General features: G+C 43.8%; 1 long non-coding RNA gene across 1 annotated transcript; it reads right to left on the bottom strand.

Annotated features, from left to right (window-relative positions):
* Positions 1–9,511: 9,511 nt before the first annotated feature.
* Positions 9,512–23,766, bottom strand: LOC109167455. The gene is made up of 2 exons (XR_002051860.1): positions 23,712–23,766; positions 9,512–9,610 (listed from the first exon to the last, which is right to left on the bottom strand). It is a non-coding gene; the product is annotated as an uncharacterized LOC109167455 (long non-coding RNA).
* Between the last annotated feature and the right edge of the window lie 1,507 nt (positions 23,767–25,273).

Raw genomic sequence — 25,273 nt, 5'->3', positions numbered from 1 at the left:
GATGACTAGATGAGGAGATACCGCGACGTGGTACTCCAGGTCCTAGGTCAATTGACCCTGTACGAAATTTTGCAGGTACCAAGAAATCAAAACAGGGACGCGGACTTGCTCTCCAAGCTCGGTCTCGGCACCCCGGAGCATATCTCTAAGATAGAACGGATTGAAGATCTCCAGAGGTCCAGCCTGGAGCCCTACCCAGTCCTCCCCATACAAACTTGGCCCCCGTGCTGGTTAGACTACTTGGTGGAGTACAAGAGAACGGGTACCCTGCCAGCAGACGAGGCGGCCGCCAAGGCAGTCAAGAGGAGGTCACCAACATATGTCCTCCTTGGCGACACCCTTTACAAAAGATCCTATAACGGCGCCCTCCTCTGGTGTTTGTACTCAGACGAAGCCAAGTCCGTCAAGGAGGAGATACATGAGGGCACCTGCGCGGCACACCAAGGAGCCTTCGCCATGGCAAGGAGAACCCTATTACAAGGGTACTTTTGGCCAAAAGTGGCCAAGGAGTGCGTGGAATACGCCCGGGAGTGCCCGACCTGCCGGCAATTCCACGTAGAGCCGGGTCGGCCAGCAACCAGCTACACGCCTATCAGCACGGTGATCCCATTCTCAAGGTGGGGAATCGACATAGTCGGGGCCCTACCCATGGGGTCTGCGAAGAAGAAGTACAAAATAGTCGCCATAGACTTTTTTACAAAGTGGGTCGAAGCCGAGCCCCTCGCCACGATCACGAGCACCCGGTGCACAGAGTTCGTACGAAGGAACATTTTGTACCACTTTGGAGTCCCTATGCAAATCATCTCTGACAACGGACGACAATTTGAGAGCAATGAATTCAAGGAGTTTTGCAACCAATGGTACATAAAACACACCCGCGTGGCGGTGGCATACCCACAGGCAAACGGACAGGTGGAGAACGCCAACAAAACTATAGTGGATGGCATCAAGAAGAACCTGGACGAAGCCGGAGGTACATGGGTGGAGGAGTTGGACACTGTCCTATGGGCATACCGCACCACCCCAAGAAGAGCCACCGGGGAGACACCGTTTGCGCTGGCATACGGGTTCGAAGCACGGGCCCCCACCGAAGCGGCGATACCATCCTATCGGGTTGCAGTGTACGACCTCGACCTCAATGAGGAGCACCACGCTGCCGACCTCCACCTCATCGACGACAGAAGGGAGGACGCCATGGTTCGCGCGGAAAATTACTTGCGGCAGACAAAGGCATACCACGACAACAGAGTCCGACCTTGCTACTTTCAGGTCGGTGATTACATCCTCCGGAGGAGGGAGGCAAGCCGACCCCAGGATGGAGGCAATTTCGCCAAGAAGTGGGAAGGACCATATGTGGTTGAAGCCATAGTACGCCCGGGCAGCTACAAGTTGAGGACCCCGTCGGGCAAGACGGTGGACAGGGTGTGGAACTCGGAGCACTTGCTAAAATTTTACCAGTAGAAGCATATTTGTACGGCCTGCCCCCCCCCCCCCTCCCAATAACGACCCGACCCCCCAATAATGTTTTGTTTTTGATCGTAATGGAATAATGAATTTCGTTGAGCAGTTATCCTGCCCCAAGTGGTAGAAGAGCACGGGCACGGCGAAGCCGGCCTCCTCAGGGTCGGCCAACGCGAAGTCGGCCAACACGAGGTCGGCCAACCTGAGGACGGCCATCCCGGGGTCGGCTCCCGGGAAGGCGGCCGCGTGCGCGGCAACCGCGACGGCCAGCTTATACGTAACACACACCCTAGGGGCGTTACGAGGTCCGACTTCGCCTATCACCGAACGGAAGTGTTCGAGGCGCGAGTCAAAGGACTCCAACCCCAGAATCGCTAAAACGTCCTAAGGGCAGTACGAGGTTCGGCCTCGCCCATCGCCGAACGGGCGTAACGCAATCTTAACACCCTAGGGGCGGTACGAGGTCTAACCTCGCCTATCGCCGAACGGAAAGGTTCGGGGCACGAGTCAAAGGACTCCAACTCCAGAATCGCTAAAACGTCCTAAGGGCGGTACGAGGTCCGGCCTCGCCTATCGCCGAACGGGCGTAACACAATCTTAACACCCAAGGGGTGGTACGAGGTCCGACCTCGCCTATCGCTGAAAGGAAGGGTTCGAGGTTCGAGTCGAAGGACTCCAACCCCAGAATCGCTAAAACGTCCTAAGAGCGGTACGAGGTCCGGCCTCGTCGACCGCTGAACGGGCGTAACGCAATCTTAACACCCTAGGGGCGGTATGATGAACAAGTGCACGGAGCAAGTGGCCGAGCTCACGAGCTCGGTCGGGTGAAGGCCGCGGCGCCCAAGCCTGGGAGTCAGCCGGCCGACCCCGTGGGTCACCGGTTCGCGTCGGCGGGTGAATCACCGTGGCAGCCTATCGCCAGGTGGCCTCAAGTCTCACGGGGACACTTTCGGGCGAGAAGCAAGTCACACAAAGGAGCAATCGGGCGAAGCACGCAAGCAAAGAATAAAGTGGACGCAAGTATAAAACGAAGTAAGCAAACGATGTCATAATGAAGCTAACAGTTTGATGCGAACAAAAGGAAATAGTTTGGCGGCGGCCCGCGCAACAAAATAGCAACAATCCATGCAAACAAAGGAAATAGTTAGTTCAAACAACTACACAAGAGTAAGGGTACGCCGTGCACAACTCTAGAAAGGACTAAGAGAAATCAAGGCTGCGTGGTCTCGCGGGTGCCCACATCACTACCCTCAACGGCAGCCGGATCGACACGGGTCTCCTCCAAGGGGGCATCCACGCCTCTAAAACGAAGGATGTCAGCCGTGAAGTCCATACTCGACGAGTGGTCGGCCGCCGAGTCCCGCGGGGAGGTCGGACCATCCTCCCCCTCTGCCACGTCCATGGGGTCGGCCGGCTCCTCCAACTCCTGGGGTAGACCCCACGCCACGGGGTTGAAGGACGCGTCTATCGCGCGAAGGATGGGGTAGATCTTACTCTGCATCGAGAACTCCCCCGCCTCGTACATCGCCAGCCCCTGCAAAGCCATGAACTCCTGCACGTGCCCGGCAAGGTAGGCCTTCACATCATGAAAAAATGCCTCGGAGTCCTTGTAGCTCGACATGGCCACCTTCGCAGCCTCCTGCTGCGCCTTCAAGGCTTCCTGACGCGCCGCGCGCTCCCGCGACCGGCTAGCAATTAACTCAGCATGCTGAACCTCCAGCGCCGCAAGCTTGTCGCTCACGGCCTTGTGGACCCGCGTCTCGGCCTCCAACTGACTGCGGGTACTCCCCAAGACACCCTCCATGGTCACGGCACGGGCAACCGCTTACACAATGGCAAATATAAACAAAGGACAAGGCGTCAAAGGACAGGAAAACACAACATGCAATCATCAAGGAACAGTAAATACGTACCTCTAGCAAGGGTCAGAAGATGGCGTGATTCTCGTGCATTGTCTCGTCGCGGAGTAGGCAGAGGCTGCGCAGAAAGGCCTCTAGAGGGACGTCCCCACAAAGTATCGAGGCTGTGCAGGGAAGATGGACAGACCACTCAGTCAAAGCGCCCTAGGGAGGCGCCGTAGGTATCGGAGCTCGAATAGTGGGGTCGGCCGGTCGACCCTCAGACAGTTTGTCCGCGTCAGGGACGGACCTCGTCTCACGTCGGCGCGAACACCGGGTACCTTATGGAGCCCAGGTACCCGATGGAGCCCGGCTAGCCTCGCTGGTCTTGCGGCGCTTGGGATCCTCACCGCCGCGGCTCCTCAAACTCTCAACGAGGTTCACGATAGCAGAACGAGCGGAAGCCATACCTGCATCAAGAAAGTCGATAAGCGCTTCGCAGGGAAATATATAAACAAAGACGCACGTCAGCGGGGTAATGAACCAGAGCTGGCGGAAGGAGGCGTCGAAGGCCCGGCTTGCAATTCGACGATGTCATCATCCGAATCCTCGCCGGAAGAGTCCTCCTCGGTCTCTCCCACGGAGTGTGGAGGGGAGGGACCACAGGGAGGCGGGTCGTGTGCGAAACCAACCGCAACTAAAGCCTCGTGCGTGACAAGGGCCTGGGAGTCTAACAAGTCGCCCCTCTCGCCCAAGAATCGCCGGGCCTAAGCAGTAAGCTCCTCCGTAGACTCCTACAGTGGGCACTTGCGGAAGACGAACACGAACCGTGGTTTCCAACCCTTGTTGAAATCCGACACACAACCCATAATCTTCACCCCCGCCCGAGCCGAAAACGCCATATAACCCTTTCTCTCCTTTGACGAAGAGCTAATCGCAAGGAAGAATGAGGAAAAAGGTCTAGGTTGGGGCGTATGCCCACCTGGACACACCGGACGATGAAAGCCGCCAATGCCCGATGAGAGTTGGGGACTAGCTGACCTACGGAGACGCGATGGAAGTTCAAGACCTCAATGGTAAATGGGTGGAGCGGGAAGGCCAAACCCATCAGAAGGGACGTAACATGGACACCGAAGAAGTTGGCCCCAGGGGGCTCCAATATACTCGTCCCCAGGGGTGGAACACGGATCTTCGTAGTCAGCCCGACCAACACCCGCCCGCGCCTTGGCGACGCCATGGGGACTCAAGGAAAACCCGAATCCCCTGGGGATGGCGGAGTCAAGCGCAGTGTACCGACTCGCGGGGAAGGGATCCAGAAGGAGCGTAGGAGTCAACATGTAAGAGGGGTGCATAGCTAGCGGTTCGATATAGGGATACTCAAGATAATAATGCTCAATGTAAGGAGAAGGAAACCGGTCTAAATCAATGGAGTCGTCATCACTTGATGGAAGGTCCGCGTACTCGATGGAATCCAATATGGTGCAAAAGTCAAAGGAGAGGGCTAATGCTACGGGGTGCGCATCCTCGAAAAGAGGAACTAACTTCAAAACTCTAAAGAGGGTTTACAGCGAAACTCACCCGACACGAGCAAGGACGAGACGAACAAAGAAGACACGGTTGGGGAACACGGCGGCGTGAGCTCGGACTCGGTGACGTGGGGCTTGGTTGGGTGTGAGCTCGGCCTCGGCGATCTGGGGTCGGCCAGACACGGGCTCGGACTCGGCGGAGTTGGGGTTGGACGGGTGTGGGCTTGGCTCGTCGGCGGCGGACTTGGCGCGGTGGTAGATCGGCGATAGGCGGCGCCGGCGCGGCGGTTGACGGCGAGGGTTGCGGCCGGAAATTTGGGGGGATGGGGAGAGATTTTTTTAGATTTTCGGGGGCTTTGTGTGTGTGTGGGAAGTGAGGGAGATGCTACTTTATATAGAGGAAGGGGTGGAAGAAAAGAGGGGGAAAAGGGGTTGACATTTTTGAAATTCAAAAGGGTGTTAGGAAGGGGGAAACTTTGTGAAGAGAAAGGGATGTGACTTTTGAGTGTGGAGTTGGGTTTTAGAAGATGGAGGGGGTATTTATAGGGGGAGTTGAAGTGTTGTGGTAGGATGGGGATTCTTGAGCTGATAAGGATGAACACATGTCTGGATTCTAGTCTGGTTGGGAGTCATATCGCGATGGAAAATCTATCCGAACGCGAATAGTATTTTTTGGAACGCAATTTGGGGGCCCCGTGATTATTAATTTTGTCTTACTCTTTCGCGCTGATGACTTCTCGCAGCCCCGATAGTGGGGGATTCTTGATGGAATAATCACGGAGCGGGTCTGAAGCGGAACAATACGGAGCGGGTCGGACCCGGCATCAACGGACTACCCGCGACGCGTGGCGAACCACCCCGGGGTCGGCTCGTCGTCGAGCCGATCTCCATGGACTCGGCCCCATGGGTTCGGCCCCTTGGTCGAGCCCCGTGCTCGCCCAAGGGCTGGGTCCTCGCGTGGAGCGAGTCTCGCGGCGCGGGCCGCGGCTCCTCCCGTGTACCCCGGGCCCGTAGCGGCCGGGGAGTATAAAAGCACTCCCGGTGTCCTATTCAACCATTTACTACCTTCCTACAACAATTGTCTGATTATTACATGTTTGTTACCTCTGTAATAGCACTATTCGTTCGATTAATATAATATCGTTTACATAAACACCCCTATTATCATTTTATTATTCGTTTATCATATTCGACATATATTCGGGTTGTGTAATCCGGACCCCCGGGTTCATATAATCCATCATTTGGGTAGTGGGAAGGGGTCCCTGGGGCATGTCTTGTTAAGGTTTGTGTAGTTCACACACATCCTCCACGTAGGTGGTTTAGGTGCGAGGACTACGTTCGCGAGCCATGCCGGGTATAGGACCTCCCTTACATGCCCGATCTCGAGGAGGGTGTCGACCTCCTTCTTCACAAATCCTCGTCTGTCCGCGGTGAGGTAGCGCTTCCGCTGTGGGATCGGCTTGGCAGTGGGGTCCACCGCCAGTTTGTGCGTGATGACCTTCCGACTGAAGCCCGGCATGTCCTCGGGGCCCAGGCGAACACGTCCTTGTAGTTGTGGATGACCTCAACGATCCAACCCCGGAGGTCGGCCGGGAGGCCTGTACCTACCTCACCATCCTGTCGAGTCGGCTGAGGTCCAGAATGACCTCCTCTGTCTCCACCGCGGGTTCGGCTCGGGGCCGCTTCTCTTTCTCTAGGAGTGCCTTCTCGGTTACGGTGTGTACCTGGAGATCTTTCTTCGTTATTTGGCAGCATGCTTTCAAGTAGCAGCTCCGACTGATCTTCTGGTCTCCCCGCACGACACACACTCCAGTAGGGGTGGGGAACTTGAGGCAAAGGTGCTCCATGGAGATGATGCTCCTGAGGTCCTCCAAGGCAGGTCGACCGAAGATGATGTTATGGGCGCAGCTGATTTTTACCACCACGAACTCCACCTCCCACCGTTTAACGTGTGGCGGGGCGCCGATTTGCACCTCGGGGGTGATGGAGCCCTCTGTTTCAATGGAGTCCCTGGTGAAACCAGATAGCGGGGTCCATACCTGGCAGAGCTACTTCTGGGATAGTCCTAGCTGCGTGAAGGTGTCATAGTACATGACGTTCACGGAGTTCCCCGTATCCACCAGTACTCGGTGGACAATGATGTCTTTGATCTCCAGTCTGATTACCAATGCGTCCCGGTGGGGCAAGGGACCATCCGGGAGGTCGTCGTCAGTAAACGTGATAGGCTCCCTACGTGTCTTCTTTTCGTGGGGTGCTCGGACGACCTCCCCCACGTATAGGCTCCGCGCCCACCTCTTCCTCTCAGCGAGCGTGTCTCCTCCCTCCGGGCCACCGAAGATGACGTGGATGACCTTTTTCCTTCACAGGCTGTCCGGCTCGGTCTCCACGTCCTGCGTGAGTTGGCCGAGTTCCCTCTTGTGCGGGGCAGAGGCGGATGGCCCGGCGCCATCCTTCTTCTTCCGGGCGTTGTCGGGGCCCTTCGCGTGGTCCTGCCCTGATCTCTTCACTTATTAGCCTAGGTATCCCCATTGGATGAGCTCTTCGATCTGCCTCTTGAGGACCATACATTCGTCCGTGTCATGCCCGCACTGCCGATGAAAACGACAGTACTTCTTCGGGTCGGCCTTGGGGGAGATCTTTAAGCACTCCTCGGGGAACGACACGATGCCCATGTCCTTCGCGTGGTCCAGAATGACACTCAGGGGCTGTGTTAGTGGGGTCAGGTGTCGTAGTGGGGCTAGGCGGGGACCCTGTTCACGGCGTGATCGCGACGGGCGGCGTTCCTCCTGGGGTTGTGGTTCCTTGTCGCCCCGGCCCCGGCCTTCCTCCTCCTCATTCTTCCTCTTCTCTGCCGCCTCGGCATTGGCATACCGCGCGGCGCGGTCCATTAACTCCGTGTACGTCTTTGGCTCGTTCTGGACGAGGTCGCTATGGAAAGGACCGGATCTGATGTTGTTGGTGAAGAATGGGATGGCGGACCTTTCGTCGAAATTGGCCACCCCCATGGCCTCTTTCTTCCACTAGCTCAGGTATTCCGCCAAGGTCTCCGACTTGTGTTGCTTCTGGTAGCACAGGTCGGCGAGCTGTTTCCTTCGTTGTATGCTGCCCGCGAAGTGTGACATAAACTTCTTAGCTAGGGCGGCAAAAGTGGGGATTGACTCCGCCGGCAAGGACCCGAACCAGTCTTGGGCCTGGCCATCTAGAGTTGTGCAGAAGCCGCGACACATGATGGCGTCATTGACACCTGTCATCATCATGACCACCTTGTACCTGTTGAGATGATCTCATTGGTCCGTCGCCCCCGTGTAAGGTTTGATGGCCGGGTATCGGATGTCCCGAGGCAGGGGCTCGGCTATGATGTCCTTCGCAAAAGGGGTGTCCAAGGCGTCCCGAGGCTCCGGTGACTTGTCGCGCGCCTCGATCTTGCGCTGCAACTCGCGCATCTGCTTGCGCAGTTGTTCCATCTCATCGCGCTAGAAGCTTGGAGGTCGGCCTCTGGTCTCCCCCGAGCGCTCCACCGGTGGGGTCGGCTCCCGTGGCCCCGGAACACGAGGTTCATGGCTCTGGGACCTCCGTGAACATGATGACTCCGCCTGTCTGGCGTTTGCGGCCGGCCTCGGCCCTAGGCAGTCTAGCGCCGGAATACGCTGGCCCAACCGCCCGAGCGCGGATGTGGTCCGGGTCGGCCGAGTCCTCCTTTCCTCCCGTTGCTCGTGCCGGCCTCGGCTGGCCTCCGCTTCGTCTCGTCTCTCATATTGTTGCGGTGAGTTGACTTCTCCGTCTGTCAGCGTCTCAGGTGCTCAGGGCACATGAGTGCTGGGATCACTGCGTCCCCTTGAAGGGAGAGGGGGTGGAGGTGTCGGGGCACCCCGCCTTATCCCCTCCGCGACGCGGTTCAACGCGGCCGCCGCTTGCTTGAGCGCGGCCGCCTCCTCTCTGGGGGTTGGAATCGGGGGCGAAACGAGCGGCGCCGACCCGCCGCGGGGGCGGTTGTTGCTGAGCTGTCCTCGGTCTCCGCCGCCCCCCGCCGACTCCCGTTGATCTGATCTCTGAGGTCCCCTCCTGTCCCCACGGGCACGGTCTGTCGACTTACCGTCGTCCCGTTAGGGTGATTGGCGAGGGAGAAGTCGCGCGTGTTTCGTGAATCCTGCGAGTTGTGGGTGTTCAGCCCGGATCTTGTCATCGCGGCGGATGAATGATAGCAGGGAGAGCGCTTAAACTTGTACAGCCGCTCTTAACAAGAGCACCAATGATGGATTATATGAACTCGGGGGTCCGGATTATACAACCCGAGTATATGAATTAAGTAAGAAGTAAGAGAAGGTTGTTAGACGATATGTAATAAGTGAAGGTTGTTAGATGATATGGAGCTGAAACCGGCTAATCTACTTTTTCACTACTAGTATGAATTATCCATTACGTTTATTCTATATAAATCATTATCAGTATATTAAGAGATGGCACAAGTTATCAAAACATATATTAATTTAGAGATGACAACTTATGGCACAAGTTATCAAAACATATATTAATTTAGAGATGACACAAGTTATCGTACATTATACCCACTCACATACATGACTTGTAATCTCTCTTTCTCTCTCTCTCTCTCTCTCTCTCTCTATATATATATATATATATATATATATATATATATATATATATATATATATATATAATATATTTTGAAATACTTGATTCTTTACAAGGTAGTATCTGTTTTATACTTTCTCAAACATTTTCAGCCCAAAGAATCTAAGCCCCCACCACCGGGGTTCGAACCTTTGAATATCCACTTGGATGGATAATCCGGATGCCATCACACTACATGTTCGGCGACTTGTAATCTCTCTATAAGCAATCAAGACAAAAGCTTTGAGCTTATTATTACATTTACATTGCTACTTTCCATTTATATTTTTACCAACATAATCCATGTACGAAAAATGTAATTTGCTTCAAATCTCTGTTCATATTATATCGATTGCGATAAAGTTCATATTATTCTTTTGGTACATTTGATAGGAATAAATCTAGTAATGAGATTTCTATCATGTCTAGTACTTAAAATAGAGATGTACATGTTAGAAAATTTCAAAGGTGGAAATGAATGGGTGGATAGCTCATCATGCGCACTTCATGTGAACAGCGCATGTTGCGCTTGGTTGTGGACGGTATACGTCCTTCCACTTTTGTGGAAGGGATGGGGGGCTGCTTACTATAAATAGCAGCTCCCAACATCGTTTCAAAACACACCTTGAATTCGAATCATTTAATATATTCTTCTTCTTCCTCCTTTCGTCTGAGCAATAGTGAGGTTCGCCTACGTGATTGCTAGTGCAAGCTATCCGTAGTAGGTCTATGTAGCCTGTCGAAAGCGTGCCAGGGTCCTAACTGCACCGTTACCGGGCAAATAACGCTTTTAAGGTAGTGTTATTATAACACGACACAGATTTCCTTTCAACCATACACCAATAGTGTCCGTGCTTCTTAAAAGGCTTCCAGATCGCGCGTTGACGTTGCAATTTTCCCCAACAGTTAAAAGCGTTATTCTGCAACAGTCAACCTTCAGCATTATGGCACCTACTTTCATACCGGATCTATCAAAAATCACCGCCCTTGATGGGAAAAATTACAGTAGGTGAGCTAAAAGAATGTTTATTCTTTTCGAACAATTAAAGTTGGTTTACGTGTTATATTCAGTTTCACCTGAACCTACTCCGACACTGTTCTCTCTGTTTGGTGCTACAAAATGTAACCATGAACCTGATTACACTCCGGGTGAAGAATCGAGAGAAAGCAGTCCTGAAATAGATTACATTCCGGGTCAAGAACCGGGTGTAACTCTGATTCAATTTAGAAATGACAATGCGGCAGCCAAAGGATACCTGCTGTCACAAATGAATGACGATTTGTTCGATGTCTATGTCAAACAAGATTCGGCAAAAGTCATTTGGGAATCACTGTTAGAAAAGTACGGTGCCAATGAAACTGAAAATCAAAGTGTCAGAACTGTCTACAACAAAAGGAGTAGAAAAATCAAGAAGTTCAAAGGAAGGTGTTTTACATGCAAAAAACAAGGACACCGAGCACACCAGTGCTACCATCAGAAGGGCAAAACTAGCAAAAGTCAATCTGACAGAGCAAGATGAGTATTGAGTCTCTTTAAATAAATAGTTATTTTGAGTAACTATATTTGCTCTAGTTCTAAGGGTTCGCATGAAGTATGGTTATCTTAGTACTGAATTCTAGTTGAGCTGTCTAGATTTTGATTACTTAGTAGTACTTATTTCTTTAGTATTTTGAATACTAATGACATTGATTGAAATAATTTGTGCATAGATATTGCTCAAACTTTTTACTAAAATTATTTGTATAAAATTAAGAGCATATATCATAGGCTTCAATTGTAATTTAGTGAGAACATGGAAAAGTCATCATTCTTGAACACTCTATCTAGGAAGATGGTTTTTAAGTAAACTTCGGTTTCACCACTTGACCTGGGAGTTTTAAGAAGTAGGGTGTTGATCATGCAGGCTAGTTAGAGCGCCACTTGATCTTTACCTGAAATGAGGATGACTTTCATATGTTGCTAATACAATCAAAGCCTTGCAATAGAAGTTGTTGAAGTACTGCAATAGTAATATTGATCTGCATCCTATAAATGCTTTATATGAGTTTTAAATTCCTTAAGGGAAAGAAAAATTGTGCTAGTGGCAACTCTGAAGTCTCATTGTTGAGAGATATTCCGAATAAATATGAGCTCAAACATATTCCTTTTGTATGAGATTAATTTCTTATAAGAATATGATGTGAAATTTGTGATTATGTTGTTCAACTTGATGTAGCATGTGGACAACATTATTTCTATGGCTTACTAACAATTAGCATTTGTATATATATTATTTAAACTCTTGGTTGAGTCATATTGAAATACCTATAATTCCTAGTTAAAGGGTAATTGTGATCAATTGAGATAACCAAGTTTGTTGAAATATATTCAACTGTTGAGCATGTATCAGGCAGAGTGCGAAGCTTCTATAATGCTCCACAAATCAAATCGGCAAAACTCAGTCTACAAAGGAGCTAAAGTTGGGCACCAAAGATCAGTCTGGGTAAGAGATCAAATACGCTTGACAAAAATATTTGTAAGTGTTGCATTGTGGGGGTAATAAACTCCTTATATTTTCATCAAAAGTTTCTCTATGGTATTGAGAATAATGGTGAAAGAGAATGTTTCATGTTAAACATGAAAATCTCAAGGGATTATTTACGAGTAAACGAAGTACTCGTCAAAGTGCATGTAAGTTTGGTCAAGAGAATCAACTTACTTGAGGGCTAATTATGAGGATTAGTCGTTGACTCATTGGAAGGACTTAAAGTCCAAGTGGTAATGAATTCGTGGTGGATCCCACTTCAGTGGTCAAACGAAGCCATGAAAAGAGTTACAAAATAGTACACTAGTTAGTCATTCCGACAGTGTGTGTACTTGTGAGGTTGAGCTACAGCTCTTAATGAATTCATAACTCTTTGAGAAAGGGTGGTTTTGTTGAGACAAACCTAATGAATTCACCGCATGTGAGGTTGAGCTACAGCTCTTAATGAATTCATAACTCTTTGAGAAATGGTGGTTTTGTTGAGACAAACCTAATGAATTCACCGCATAATGACATGAGTACAAAGTGCTCGTGGTGCCCATAGATACTCTGTAGCCAGTCATGGTGGTCTGCGTTGAGGTAGACTTGACAGAGTTGAAGGTCTATCCTAGAATAGACCTAACAGGGGATATCTCAGGGTCAAGAGTATGACCTCACATATTTTAAAGCGACCAAAGCAAATTAAGTGCGTTAAGTTCAAACTTTGTCTATTCGATGAGTTCAAGATCAAACTCACTCCCGTTTAGAGAAGTACTTAATGTCACTATATGACAGTTCAAGTTTTATACACTGGCATGAAAATTTGTTTTGATCGTTGTCAGGCAATGACAGCATCAGCCTAAGTCCCTTTAATGGTGGGGGATTGTTGGGAGCATTTAAAAGGAAAGGCTTCCTTTTGCCTATCCATGTTGTCCCACATTGGAAGTTTAGCCTCTTATACTCAATTGGGATGGTCTATGTTGAGATAGACCTAAAGAGATCCCTAACTTGAGTGGAAAAGGGCTACCATGGTCTATGTTGAGATAGACCTAAAGAGACCCCTAACTTGAGTAGAAAAGGGCTAACCGCCTCTTATGAAAGATAATGGGGTTATCCCAAGAAGTTGAGTGGCTAAGAAACATGGTGATAACCGTGTAATTTTGGGGGTGTCCAACACCTTCCTTCATTGTGATTCACAAACTGTCGTTTGCATTGCAAATAACAGCCTATGATAGAAAGAAAAGACTTACAACTGATTTATGTCTTTAACTACTCTATAAGCCTTTAATGGTGGTCTATACCGAGATAGACCTAATAGAGTTAAAAGTCTGTATTGAGATGGACTTCACAAGACGGAAAAAATCTATAATGTTGTAAGACTTGTCAGAGTTAAAAGTCTATTTTGTGATAGACTTTGACAGGGTAGAAGTCCATATTTGAGACAGACGTAACATTCTTTAATACTAAGGGTGTTCATAAGAAGTCAAAGAGTTTGACTTTTGTAGAACCTGCTTTTTGAGTTGGTGTGAGCATTCGAGTTCAAAATTTATCTAACCGGTGAGTTCAAGATTCACATCACTCCCGGGAAGAAAATTACTCAGTGTCACTACGTGTCAGTTCAAGTTCTCAAACACTGACATTAAGATCAACTCATTTGTATTGCTCAGACCTTACTCCTTTTCCTTTCCTCTTTAAATTTGTGGGGGATTGTTGGAAAATTTCAAAGGTGGAAATGAATGGGTGGATAGCTCATCATGCGCACTTCATGTGAACAGCGCATGTTGCGCTTGGTTGTGGACGGTATACGTCCTTCCACTTTTGTGGAAGGGATGGGGGGGGGGGGCTGCTTACTATAAATAGCAGCTCCCAACATCGTTTCAAAACAGACCTTGAATTCGAATCATTTAATATATTCTCCTTCTTCCTCCTTTCGTCTAAGCAATAGTGAGGTTCGCCTACGTGATTGCTAGTGCAAGCTATCCGTAGTAGGTCTGTGTAGCCTGTCGAAAGCGTGCCAGGGTCCTAACTGCACCGTTACCGGGGAAATAACGCTTTTAAGGTAGTGTTATTATAACACGGCACAGATTTCCTTTCAACCATACACCAATAGTGTCCGTGCTTCTTAAAAGGCTTCCAGATCGCGCGTTGACGTTGCAATTTTCCCCAACAGTACATGCATTATCACATAAAGTATGTCACGTACCCAAGTATCAATTCAAATGATTATATTAAATTATTAATAGAAAAATGTTATTTTCAAATTCATTCATGAAGTTATCTCTTAATTATTTAGACGAACAAATTGCACTTTTGGTCCTGTGAGTATTAGGGTACTGACAATTTGAGTACGTGACTTTCAAAACTCCCAATTTAAACCTTTAACTATGCAATTTTTGGCAGATTTGGTCCTCCGGGCCAAATTGCCGGCCAATTTTGGCCGGAAAAACATAAATTGGTTCAAATTGTGAATTGACGAGGGTAAAATTGTCATTTCACTCCCTTCTTCTTCATTCTCCCTTTCTTCTTCGTTATTCTTCTTCTTCGCCGTTGACCGGAGGGTTATCTTAACATAAACGAGCTTACTCCTCCGCAGAACTGGAAAATCAACGGCAGTTCTAGCGGCGAAGGTTACGTGTGCGGGCCGCCGGTGAGAGTGAGCCCCACCCTCTTCCCTGATCCCACTGGTCTGCCCAGAAACCGCGGCGGTGGCTAGTTGGCAAGTGGTGTGCAATATCACGCGTTCCGGCGATGATCAGAAGCCCAAATGTTGCGTATCTTTCTCCTCATTCTTCAACGAATCCGTCGTCCCCTGCAACACTTGCGCTTGCGGCTGCAAGTCTAATCCCGGAAAAGTGTGTAGCGCCACTGCGCTCGCCCTGCTTTTGCCGGCGGATGCTCTTCTCGTTCCATTCGACAACAGAACTGAAAAGCCCATAGAGTTCGCAGATCTAAAACGCCGTAATCTGCCAAATCCTCTGCCCTGCGGGGATAACTGCGGAGTCAGCATTAACTGGCACCTGCAGGCGGAATGGCGACGGCGGCGGAGCCACCGAACGGAATTTGGGCGCCGGGAAAACATTATTACAGAATGTGGCAAACAGTGTTTGAAGTGGATACTAAGTACATTCCGATCAAGCCCATAGGTAGAGGGGCGTATGGGATTGTCTGTTCGTCAACGGCGAAGAAGAAGAAGAACGAAGAAGAAAGGGAGAATGAAGAAGAAGGGAGTGAAATGACAATTTTACCCTCGTCAATTCACAATTTGAACCAATTTATGTTTTTCCGGCCAAAATTGGCCGGCAATTTGGCCCGGAGGACCAAATCTGCCAAAAATTGCATAGTTAAATGTTTAAATTAGGAGTTTTGAAAGTCACGTACTCAAATTGTCAGTACCCTAATACTCACAGGACCAAAAGTGCAATTTGTTCTTATTTAGACCTATTGGTTAAAATTAAAATATGACATCTTTGTGCCTTATGGTAATTATATTTAAATATTTTAAATATGAAAATTTAATAATAATTAGTTGTATCTTGTGACACTTATATCTAATTATGTATTATAATTATATCCAAGCCTTTAAAATAAATTAATGTCAAATATATATATATATATATATATATATATATATATATATATATATATATATATATATATATATAATATCTGATTCTTAAAACGAAAAAATCCAACGCAATCCTACTTTTTCGAATTGATGCACAAATTATTTATTAAAAAAATCATATATCACTTTTAAAATATCACATTTTAAAAATATAATATATCAAAACGTCTAATAATTTTTTTTTGGGTATACTCAGGGTTTTCACAGTCGGACACAGTGACTAATCCTCTCGCTGAATTGCAGATACCTCTTTTGGGTGGAACAGTTGGACTGGAAATTTAAGACTGCTCCATTCCCAAAACGTCTAATTATATACATCTAAATTAAATGTTAAAACACACACACACATATTATATTTTTCAAATATCATATTTTAAAATATAATATATCAAAACGTCTAATTATATACTTCGAAATTCTTATTGATTGCACGTGAATTAAGCAACTTTATAATAAGGTGACATATTAGTATTTGCCACGATTTATTGCAAAAGATTTGGGGCAACTCTATTATATCAATGTATTATGACACATCAATATAGTTTCGAGATTTATTTTTTTATATTTTTTTTATTTTTATATTTTTTTTGTAGAACTGTTTTGAGAGTTAATAAAATTAAGAACAAAAATTAATACTATTAGGTGTAAATGTGTAATCGTACACAAAAAAATAAAATAAAATAAAGAGCGTGTTTATAAATTGAAACGTTTGCTCTAACCGTTAACAATGCCAATATATATGAGACTATTATATACAAATTAAATTCAAGCCAAACAAATCTTCGGAAAAGAAATCAATATGCTGACCACCTTGCAAACTTGGGTCAAGACAATAGCTGGGGGACTTTAATCATGGAGAACCCCCTAGGCCCTAGAAGGCATTAAGAGCATGCATTTTGGAAAGCGATTCAAGATCCATTGCTACGAGAAGAGTTACTAACTTGCACCCCCCCCCCCCCTCCCCCGTCGTGCCCCTCTGACGCACGAAAAAAGAAAATTATATACAAATTTAGGGTCTGTCTGAAAACTTAAAAAAAAACTTCTGAAAGTCATCATTTTTTGAATTTTTTGATGTGTAGGTACTAAAAAAAAAAAATATAAAGTCAAGAAAAATATATATTTTGGTCAACAAAAAAATGTTTAATTTGACAGAACATGTCTTCATAGATTTTTAGTTGGATGATATTTTGTGAATTCTTTATTTTTCTGTCTCTCTCATCTTTTTCAAGCTAGTGTCTAGACCACCACCGCTATTGTTATTGTTGTTGTTGTTGTTGTTGTCGTTATTATTATTATATAACGAATAATGCATTCTTGTTTAGGAAAATGAACCAAACAAAAAAAAGAGGATAAAGTACAAATAAACAACTAAACTATTTGCAAAATATAAATTAAGCTATCAAACTCAAATAACCCCCAAATAAGTCATTGAACCCCGGAAAAAAGAGCAATCAACATTTTTAACAGGTTAACTCTAGGTTTTTGCTAACTAGATTGCCAAATGTTTATTTTATTTACGTTTTTTTTTTAATTATAATCCACTATATATTTTATAGTAATTATAATCAAAATAGTTTTGTCTTGTCTAGATCAAATTTATTTATTTATTATTATTATTTAAACAGAAGATCCAGTGAAAAAATAATAATAAATAAATAAATAAATCAAATCTCGACAAAACAAAACTATTTTGATTATAATTAATTTAAAGTATAATACTATCCAAGTATGTGGATAATATTAATATTAATATTAATAAGAAGAAACGTAAATAAAATAAATATTTGGTAATCCAGTCAGCAAAAACTTGGAGTTAACTTGTTAAAAATGTTAATTGTTCTTTTTTCCGGGTTCAGTGGCTTATTTGCTCTTTTTTTTTTTTTTTTTTTTTTGATTTCAATGAGTTATTTGAGGGTTATTTAAGTTCGATGGCTTAATTGATGTTTGTCAAATAATTCAGTGACTTATTTGTACTTTATCTCAAAAAAACTTAACTTTCAACCAAACAAAAAAAGATAATATTTTAACCGTCAACCAAACACCAATAAAATAATTTTTTTAATGAAAAATGAGTCATCTTTTTAAAAAAATATTTTTAGAAACATTTGTCAAGTTTCGAAATGGACCTTTAGTCTATGATTTTGGTGATATTTTATTATTTTGTTTTGTCAACTAATTTGACCATATTTAACTCATAAACTTTAGTGATATTACCAAATTTAGTTATCAAATCCATTTTCTAGTTGTTTTTCAATCTTTTATATCATTAGGTAAAAATGTAAGTTTCTCACTATTATCTATTATTATCAAAATTTGAATTATTGCTATACTTAATTGAAGAGTAGGACTAAAATTTTGTACCCAATGACTTAACGAGCTAATGAGATACTAAAAGTCAATCAAATAGAGAGATAACTAAGATATTAAATTTCTTCAGCTGATTAAGTGTAATAGTAAGCCAAACTTTTAGAATAAATTCTTGGGTAGTTTCTTGTTGGTATACTCCAAAATAATAATCATACGAAAAGATTATTATTATATGGAAATGTAAATAATTGGGAAGGAAAGGGTGGATGATTTGGTTAAAGGTTAGCACGAGTTGAAAGAAATTGTTCCTTTCCTTAAAACCTTATTTGCTACCTCCCACAACTGCTAGGAGCGTTGTAGCCTAGGTTTCCCAGGATAAAACGTGCTACGATTCAGTGTTTGAGCACCCAAACAAAGAACTCGACGAACAAGAGCAAAGCTTAGAACACAGTAGGCTAAGAAGGAGTAGAAGCAGAGAGTTTTGAGAGCTGGAAAATATATTTTCTGTGGAGTTAATTCCATCATTAGTCCTCCGACTATCATGATTTTCCACAATTAGTCCTTGACTTTCAATTTGGACAATTTAGACCCTTGACTATCAAAAAGTTTCTAATGTTGGTCCTTCGGTTCCAATGTGGTTAATTCGACGTTAAAATAAAGTCTCAAACCATCTTTTAACCCATATAGCGTATTTCACCCCCCACCCCACAAAAAAACATCCATACCGTATAATTGGCCTCGCCGCCGGGGAAAAGGAAGCGGTTATGACCATGGCGGAAAAAGGAGAGGGAAGAAAGGACGCGTGTGTGATGGGTGGATGCGACTGCGAATACGGCGGCAGTGGCGATGTGATTATGTGAAAGAGTCGTCGAGCCTGGTGCCGCTGTCGCCACTTCCGGCGAGGAGAGAGCCCAAGGCGGTGGATGAAGATCTAACATCCATAGCGCATAATACATCATAGTTCTCCTCCATATACGCGATTGATGGAGGTCACTGCTCACCGGAGATGGAGGTCGTCGGACCTGCTGCCCTCGCCGGGAAGTGGGCCAACCGTCGTTGTTACTGACGAGAGAGGGAGGGAGGGATCAGAGCGAGAACGAAGGTTCAGCAGCCGCCACCCACCTGCTACGCCAGAGCTTGCCTTCTATTGACCGAGCTCGCCGGAAGCGAAGAAGACGTTGCAAATCTGCTATCATCTCTGTTTCGCCGGATCCACTGCCATCTTTGTTTTGCCAAATCTACTGTGTTTCTCTGCGATTGCTGGCAAGGAAAGAAAATGGAAGGTGAGGGGGAGAAGAAGCTGATGGGGAGTGAAAAAGAGAGAGGATGGAGGTGGCGATGGCTTTGGTGGCCGTTGATGGGGTTGCATCTTGTCGCCGGAGAGAGAGAAATTGTGATGGTGGGTGAAGCCAAGGGAGAGAGAGAGAGCAGATAGTACAAAGGGGGCTGGGTATTTTGATTTTAATACGTATATGGAGGAGACTCATTACGTATTATACACTATGGATGTTAAAAGACTATTTTAACCCTCATTTTAACGTTTATTTAACCATATTGGAACGGAAGGACCAATATTGGAAACTTTTTGATAGTTAAGGGTTTAAATTGTCCGAATTGAAAGTCGAGGACCAATTGTGAAAAATCATGATTTGTCAGAAGACTAATGCTGGAATTAACTCATTTTCTGTGTGTTGAAAATCTGTTGCTACTACAGCTTCTTATATAGGAGAAGGTGGTGTAAATAGCATTCATTTAGACATTTAAAACTGATATTATTTCAGTCTTTGTAACACCTGAAACAACAGCCACTAACTGAGATTTAATTCAAAATTCAAAATTGGAATTAATTCCGTAACAGTTGAATTAATCCTTTCAACAGTCAATTGAACTGTACAGGCACGTACCGTACCGTTCCGGAAACGGTAGACGAGAGTGAATCGCAACGCGAAACGTACAGCCACGTACAGTACCATTCCGGAAATGGTAGACGTGAGTGAACCGCAACGCAAAACATACCGGTAGACCAGGGCGGTACGTACTAATGTACCGTATGTCTACTGCCGTGGTAGACCAGACCAGTAGCCTTCGGAAGGTTGGCATAACATAATTAAAAGTGCTATTGTATAAAATTTTATCAAAATCGTGGACTAAATTTGATATTAACGAAAAATGTATTAATATGACAATGTTACATCATAATTTATATATATTTTTTTAAATTTTAATATTCACAACAGGTAAATTATTAAACAATATAGAAAAACTATAAAAAAAAAAAAAAAAAAAAAACTGAAATGAGAATCGAAGAATATCACAATATTAGAGTAAAAGACATTTTTGGTCATACACTTATAGTGGCACGGACAATTTTAGTCCTCTTTAAAAAAATCAGACAATTTATGGACACTGTTATTGTAACGAGGACAATTTTGGTCCTTTGTCAATATTTCCGTTAGATGCCCCGTTTTAGCACAGATAATTGCGTCTTTTCAACAACAGACCCATTTTCTCTCTGTTTCTCTCTATTCACGAAAACAACAACAACAATGGCAGCCACAATACCACCCATCCTCAACCTTCTTCTTCCTAGCCAACAACAAACAAGTTTAATCCACCAGCAACCCCCATCTCCTCCTCTCTTCCCATCTCTCTCTCTCTCTCTCTCTCTCTCTCTCTCTCTCTCTCTCTCTCTCTCTCTCTCTCTCTCTCTCTCCCTCTCTCTCTCGTCTCTCCCTCTTCTCAATGGTAAATCGACAGTAGCACAGCTCACCAACAGCTGCAACACCCCACCGGAGGCGTCCTCTGGTTTTCCGGCGAAGCAGCGACAGGGTGCGGTAGTGGCGACGAGAGAAGTCCCTCTAGCAGCGACGAGCTCCGCTTCCCTCTCTTTCTCTTCTTCTCGTCGACAGCGGCAACGACGGTCTTCCTCGACGAGCTCTGGCGACCTTTGGTCCTTTCCAGCGTGTAGTAGACGTGGGGCGCTCTAGATCTGGCAATGACGACCTCTGTTTCCGACGGTCCCATTCTAGTTCAATTTTGTAGGCTAAAATCACCCCAAAGCTCTCACCGATGCCGCCGCTGATTGCCCAGAACAGATCCTCTCCCATGGAGTTCACGATCAGCTTCAACGTGCGAAAAATCCCAGATCCGAGCAGATGCGTTTCAAATCCCAGATCCGAACAGATTTGAGCCTCCGCCGACGCCACCTCTTCTCTCTCCACCCTTCTCCTCCCATCCTCCGCATGACCAATCTCTGCGACTGCCGCCACCGCCACCACTCTCGTCCGCTCGCCCGCCTCTTCCACCCAGAAAACTTGGCCACAATCAAAACCCTAGCTTGGGGAAGAAATCTATTTGGAAGTTAAACCCCTACCAAAACAAACGAAATTGAATGGTGAGTTCGCTGAGATCTCCAATTCTACGATGGATTTTTTTTTTTTTTTTTTTTTTTTGGTCAGTAGTCAGTACTCAGTAAGAGGAAAAATTAAAAGAAGGAAGAAGGAAGGAGGAAGGAGGTCTAAAAAGACGAAATTACCCCATATCTAACATGCCATCTAACTGGAATATTGACGGAGGACCGAAATTGTCCTCGTCACAATAAGAGTATCCACAAATTGTCTGATTTTTTTTTTAAAGATGACTAAAATTGTCTGTGCCACTATAAGTCTAGGACCAAAAATGTCTTTTACTCACAATATTATATTAACAAAATATTAGCAATAAATAATTGAATTATTTTATTTCTAACTAATTTTAGATTAAATAAAACTAAATATGAAAAATTAAATAAAGCTGAAATGTAACTCCGAGGCAATGATTAACTTTTGGGGATTTGCCTTTTATGTGCTGTCGGTAAAGAAAAGAAAGTTAAAGCTGCTTTTAAAGATTTGTTTTTAGTTATTAGTAATACCATGGTATATTTTAGTTAGCTTAGCTATGGATTTATTAAGTTAATAATTAATCAATGAAAATAAATTACATAAAATACAAATTTCTCTAACTATTTAAATGATAATATTTTTTCCGTCTCATTTTATTTGTGCCGTATATGTTATTCATTATGAAATATGAATCATTTTATTTAGTATATGAAAATAAATTACATAAAATAAAAATTTATCTACCTATTATGTTTTTAATTTTTTTTTTTGAATGCTGCTAGCTCTATTACACTGTAGTATCTGTTCATATACTTTCTCAACCTACTGAAACACAAATAGCCAATAACGCCTTCACTGAGGCTCGATCTCACAACCTTCCAAATGGAAGTCCAACCCGGGTACCATTAGACCACATAGTCCTGGTCATATAATACTTCTTCCGTCTCTAACCATTATGTTTCATATTTGATTTTGAATATTTTTTGTGTGTGTTTTGATGTATTTTAATTAGCTTTTCATCCCTAATCAACAATATTTATAGCTTGACCCTTAAGTGTTTCATTTTTTTTTTTCAAAATATCTAATTAGTTATAATCTTTCACCCCTAAAGAAAATTTATAGATCCGTCCTTGTTGATATGCATGAATTTTTAGACCCTTTATATAGTATTTGTTAATTTTTGGGCAAGGTCTTATTTCCTCTATTTTTTTAATTTTTATTTTTTCTCCACTATATTAAAAAGAAAAATAACTTTAGATGAATGTACTAAGGGTTTTTTTAAAAATAATTTTCTTTTCAAACATTTCTCTTTTTAGATAATTACAGATACGTGTGGGGTTGGATGTGTTGTCATTCCCCAATTTCCAACGTGGTTATTTGATCCTTCCATGACTTGCAAGGTCATTTTGCCTGCTTGACCACTATTGGGAACAATGTGGTTTTCCATCATTCATTACCCTTTTTTGACCATCTTATCAATCATTATATTTTTTTTTTTTGAAAATTTATCAATCATTATATGATTATAAGTAAATTGACATTTTTTTTAATCATTAAATGATATTCATAGAGGAGACTCCGATTTTTATTAATTTACTAATTACCACTCCGGCATTGCACAAATAGTTTGATATTCAATATATATTTTTAAATTAGTGTTTCAGAATTTATTAAAGTATCATTTAGGTCCTGTTTGATAAAATGGCTGTTAACTGATAACTGTTAGCTGTTAGCTGATTGTGTTAATTAGATGGTGTGAATAGTTGATAACATTAGTCGATTGTAGAAAAGTGTTTGGTAAATTAGCTGTTTGGTATAATTTCTTTTTTTCAAAAAGCTAATTAACCAAACATTTATATTGATATTTTAACTAAATCAAACAATTAATAGTGGTCAATGCAAGATTATCAAATTTTTTATAAAAGTAAATATTTCAAAAATGTATAACTATGACATGTGGCAGAAATGTTGGATTAACATGTGCAATAGCAATTTTAGAGGGAAGCATTGGATATAGTATCCTAAGCATAATTTTTGCAACACAAAACTCTATTAATTAGCGTGATCCATACTGCTTCCTCTTGTTTCTACTTTCCCCAGAAATGAATTCTTGATTTGATTTAGTCTCCTGATGCGTTTCCTTGCGATTCTAGTGCCTTGGCGCAGTGCACCTTCAAAAACAGAATCAAATCATTCTTCCCCCAAAAGACAATGATAATATATATAGACATAGTTTCTCATCTATGTTGAGTATATACTGTAAATTAGGTGTATCATTTCATAAATGTCGAATGCGTGATTCTATTATTATTATTATTATTATTATTATTATTATTATTATTATTATTATTATTATTATTATTATTATTATTATTATTATTATTTTGAAATACTCATGATTCTTTACAAAGTAGTATATGTTCTATACTTCGAACCTATGACCATCCATTTAGAATGGTAACCCAGATGGCATCACACTACATGGTAGTTGGCAATGCGTGATTCTAATTAATTGATCAAAGTTCATGTTAAATTTTATATTGTATTTTTTTAATACACTCTAACATATTCATAGTATATGTTTAACAATTATGTCGAATTTGATTAGTAAGGTTCGAACCTAAGATCTTCCTTATGAAAATCAATGAGTAAGTTAAGAATAATAAATAGTTAACGGAATATCTCGTTACTAAAGTTACACTGACAGAATACAAAGGTATTTAGAAAAATAAATAATATAATAGAGGGTAAAATAGGAAAAATAATAATAAAAATTCTAAAATCAAAATAATATGAACCATTCATTTAACCAACAATTACACCAACATTTTTTAGTTCCCGTTATGGGTCTAACTTTAATGGCTCTTATTAGGTTTGTAGAAAGTGTAGATTTCGTTCGTTTATTTTTCAAAAGTGAATTAATTCTATTTTTGGTCTTAGATTTATAGGTGGTCGGCAGTCTAGTTTTTGTCTTTTATTTTTTCAGAACATTTCTTTTTGGAATAATGGTCAAATAGGCCATTGAAGTGCACACAAAACTACAATTGAGCCGCAGTTAAACGGGTCTAGGGTACGGCCCTAGAGGAGGGCCGTCGCCTAGACCCGATGGTGTAACGGGGCACATGGGGTGGCTCTTGAGGAGTCTGTTGGTCCCAAAAGAGGTAAGGTGAAAGTCTAGAGGGGAGGGGGGGTGAATAGACTTTCAAACTTTTTCGCACAGCACAATAATTGCTAAGACAGAGATAAACCAAAACTCTTAACTAGATTGTTAGAGTATGGTGCACAGCGGAAATAAATAAACATAAAGTGTGCGTGAGATTGTGTGAGCAGTATATCTCCGTGAGAGCAAATATGTAAAGAGCGGTAAGTAAAGAAAGTAGTAAAGAACACAAGACAATTATAGTGGTTCGCGAGGTGGTGTAATCCTCCTACTCCACTTGCTCTTTTCTCCAAGAGCCAATTCACTATATCTACCACTCCTTGGTTCCAAGATACAATGAATTCCGCGATCTAGTGCTTTGATCACAAAGCCCGCACTAATCACGCCCAGTGACACCACACTGCTGCTTCGGGTTTCACGTCGCCGCGCTACTATCCCAGGATTTCACGACTCCGCGTTACTTTCCCCCCGTCTTCCACACTCCGGTAGAAACGTATCCTGTGATCTGGTGCTTTGATCACCAAGCCCACACCAATCACGCCCAGTGCCTCCGACACTGCTGCTTCGGATCTCACAGCTCCGTGTGACAATCCAGGATTTCACAGCTCCGTGCTACTTTCCTCCCTTCTCTTGTTTTGCTCCAAAACAAGTGTTGTCTTGCTTCCAACTTCTGAGACTCTGTAGATGATCTTCAATGATGCGCAGGTCTCTTTGATGAAGATAAACACTCTGGAAAGATTTCTCTTGATAGCTCTGAGTGTTTTCTCTCTTTGAATGAATCAAGTAAAGCACTTGATTTCTATGCTCTGTTTTGCTCTGTTTAAGAACTCTCAGAAT

This window comes from Ipomoea nil, unplaced genomic scaffold (genome assembly GCF_001879475.1).
Source record: "Ipomoea nil cultivar Tokyo-kokei standard unplaced genomic scaffold, Asagao_1.1 scaffold3162, whole genome shotgun sequence".
In the NCBI taxonomy this organism is placed as follows: domain Eukaryota; kingdom Viridiplantae; phylum Streptophyta; class Magnoliopsida; order Solanales; family Convolvulaceae; genus Ipomoea; species Ipomoea nil.
The sequence above is the reverse complement of the archived record's forward strand: the minus strand, read 5'-3'. Positions and strand labels throughout refer to the sequence as shown.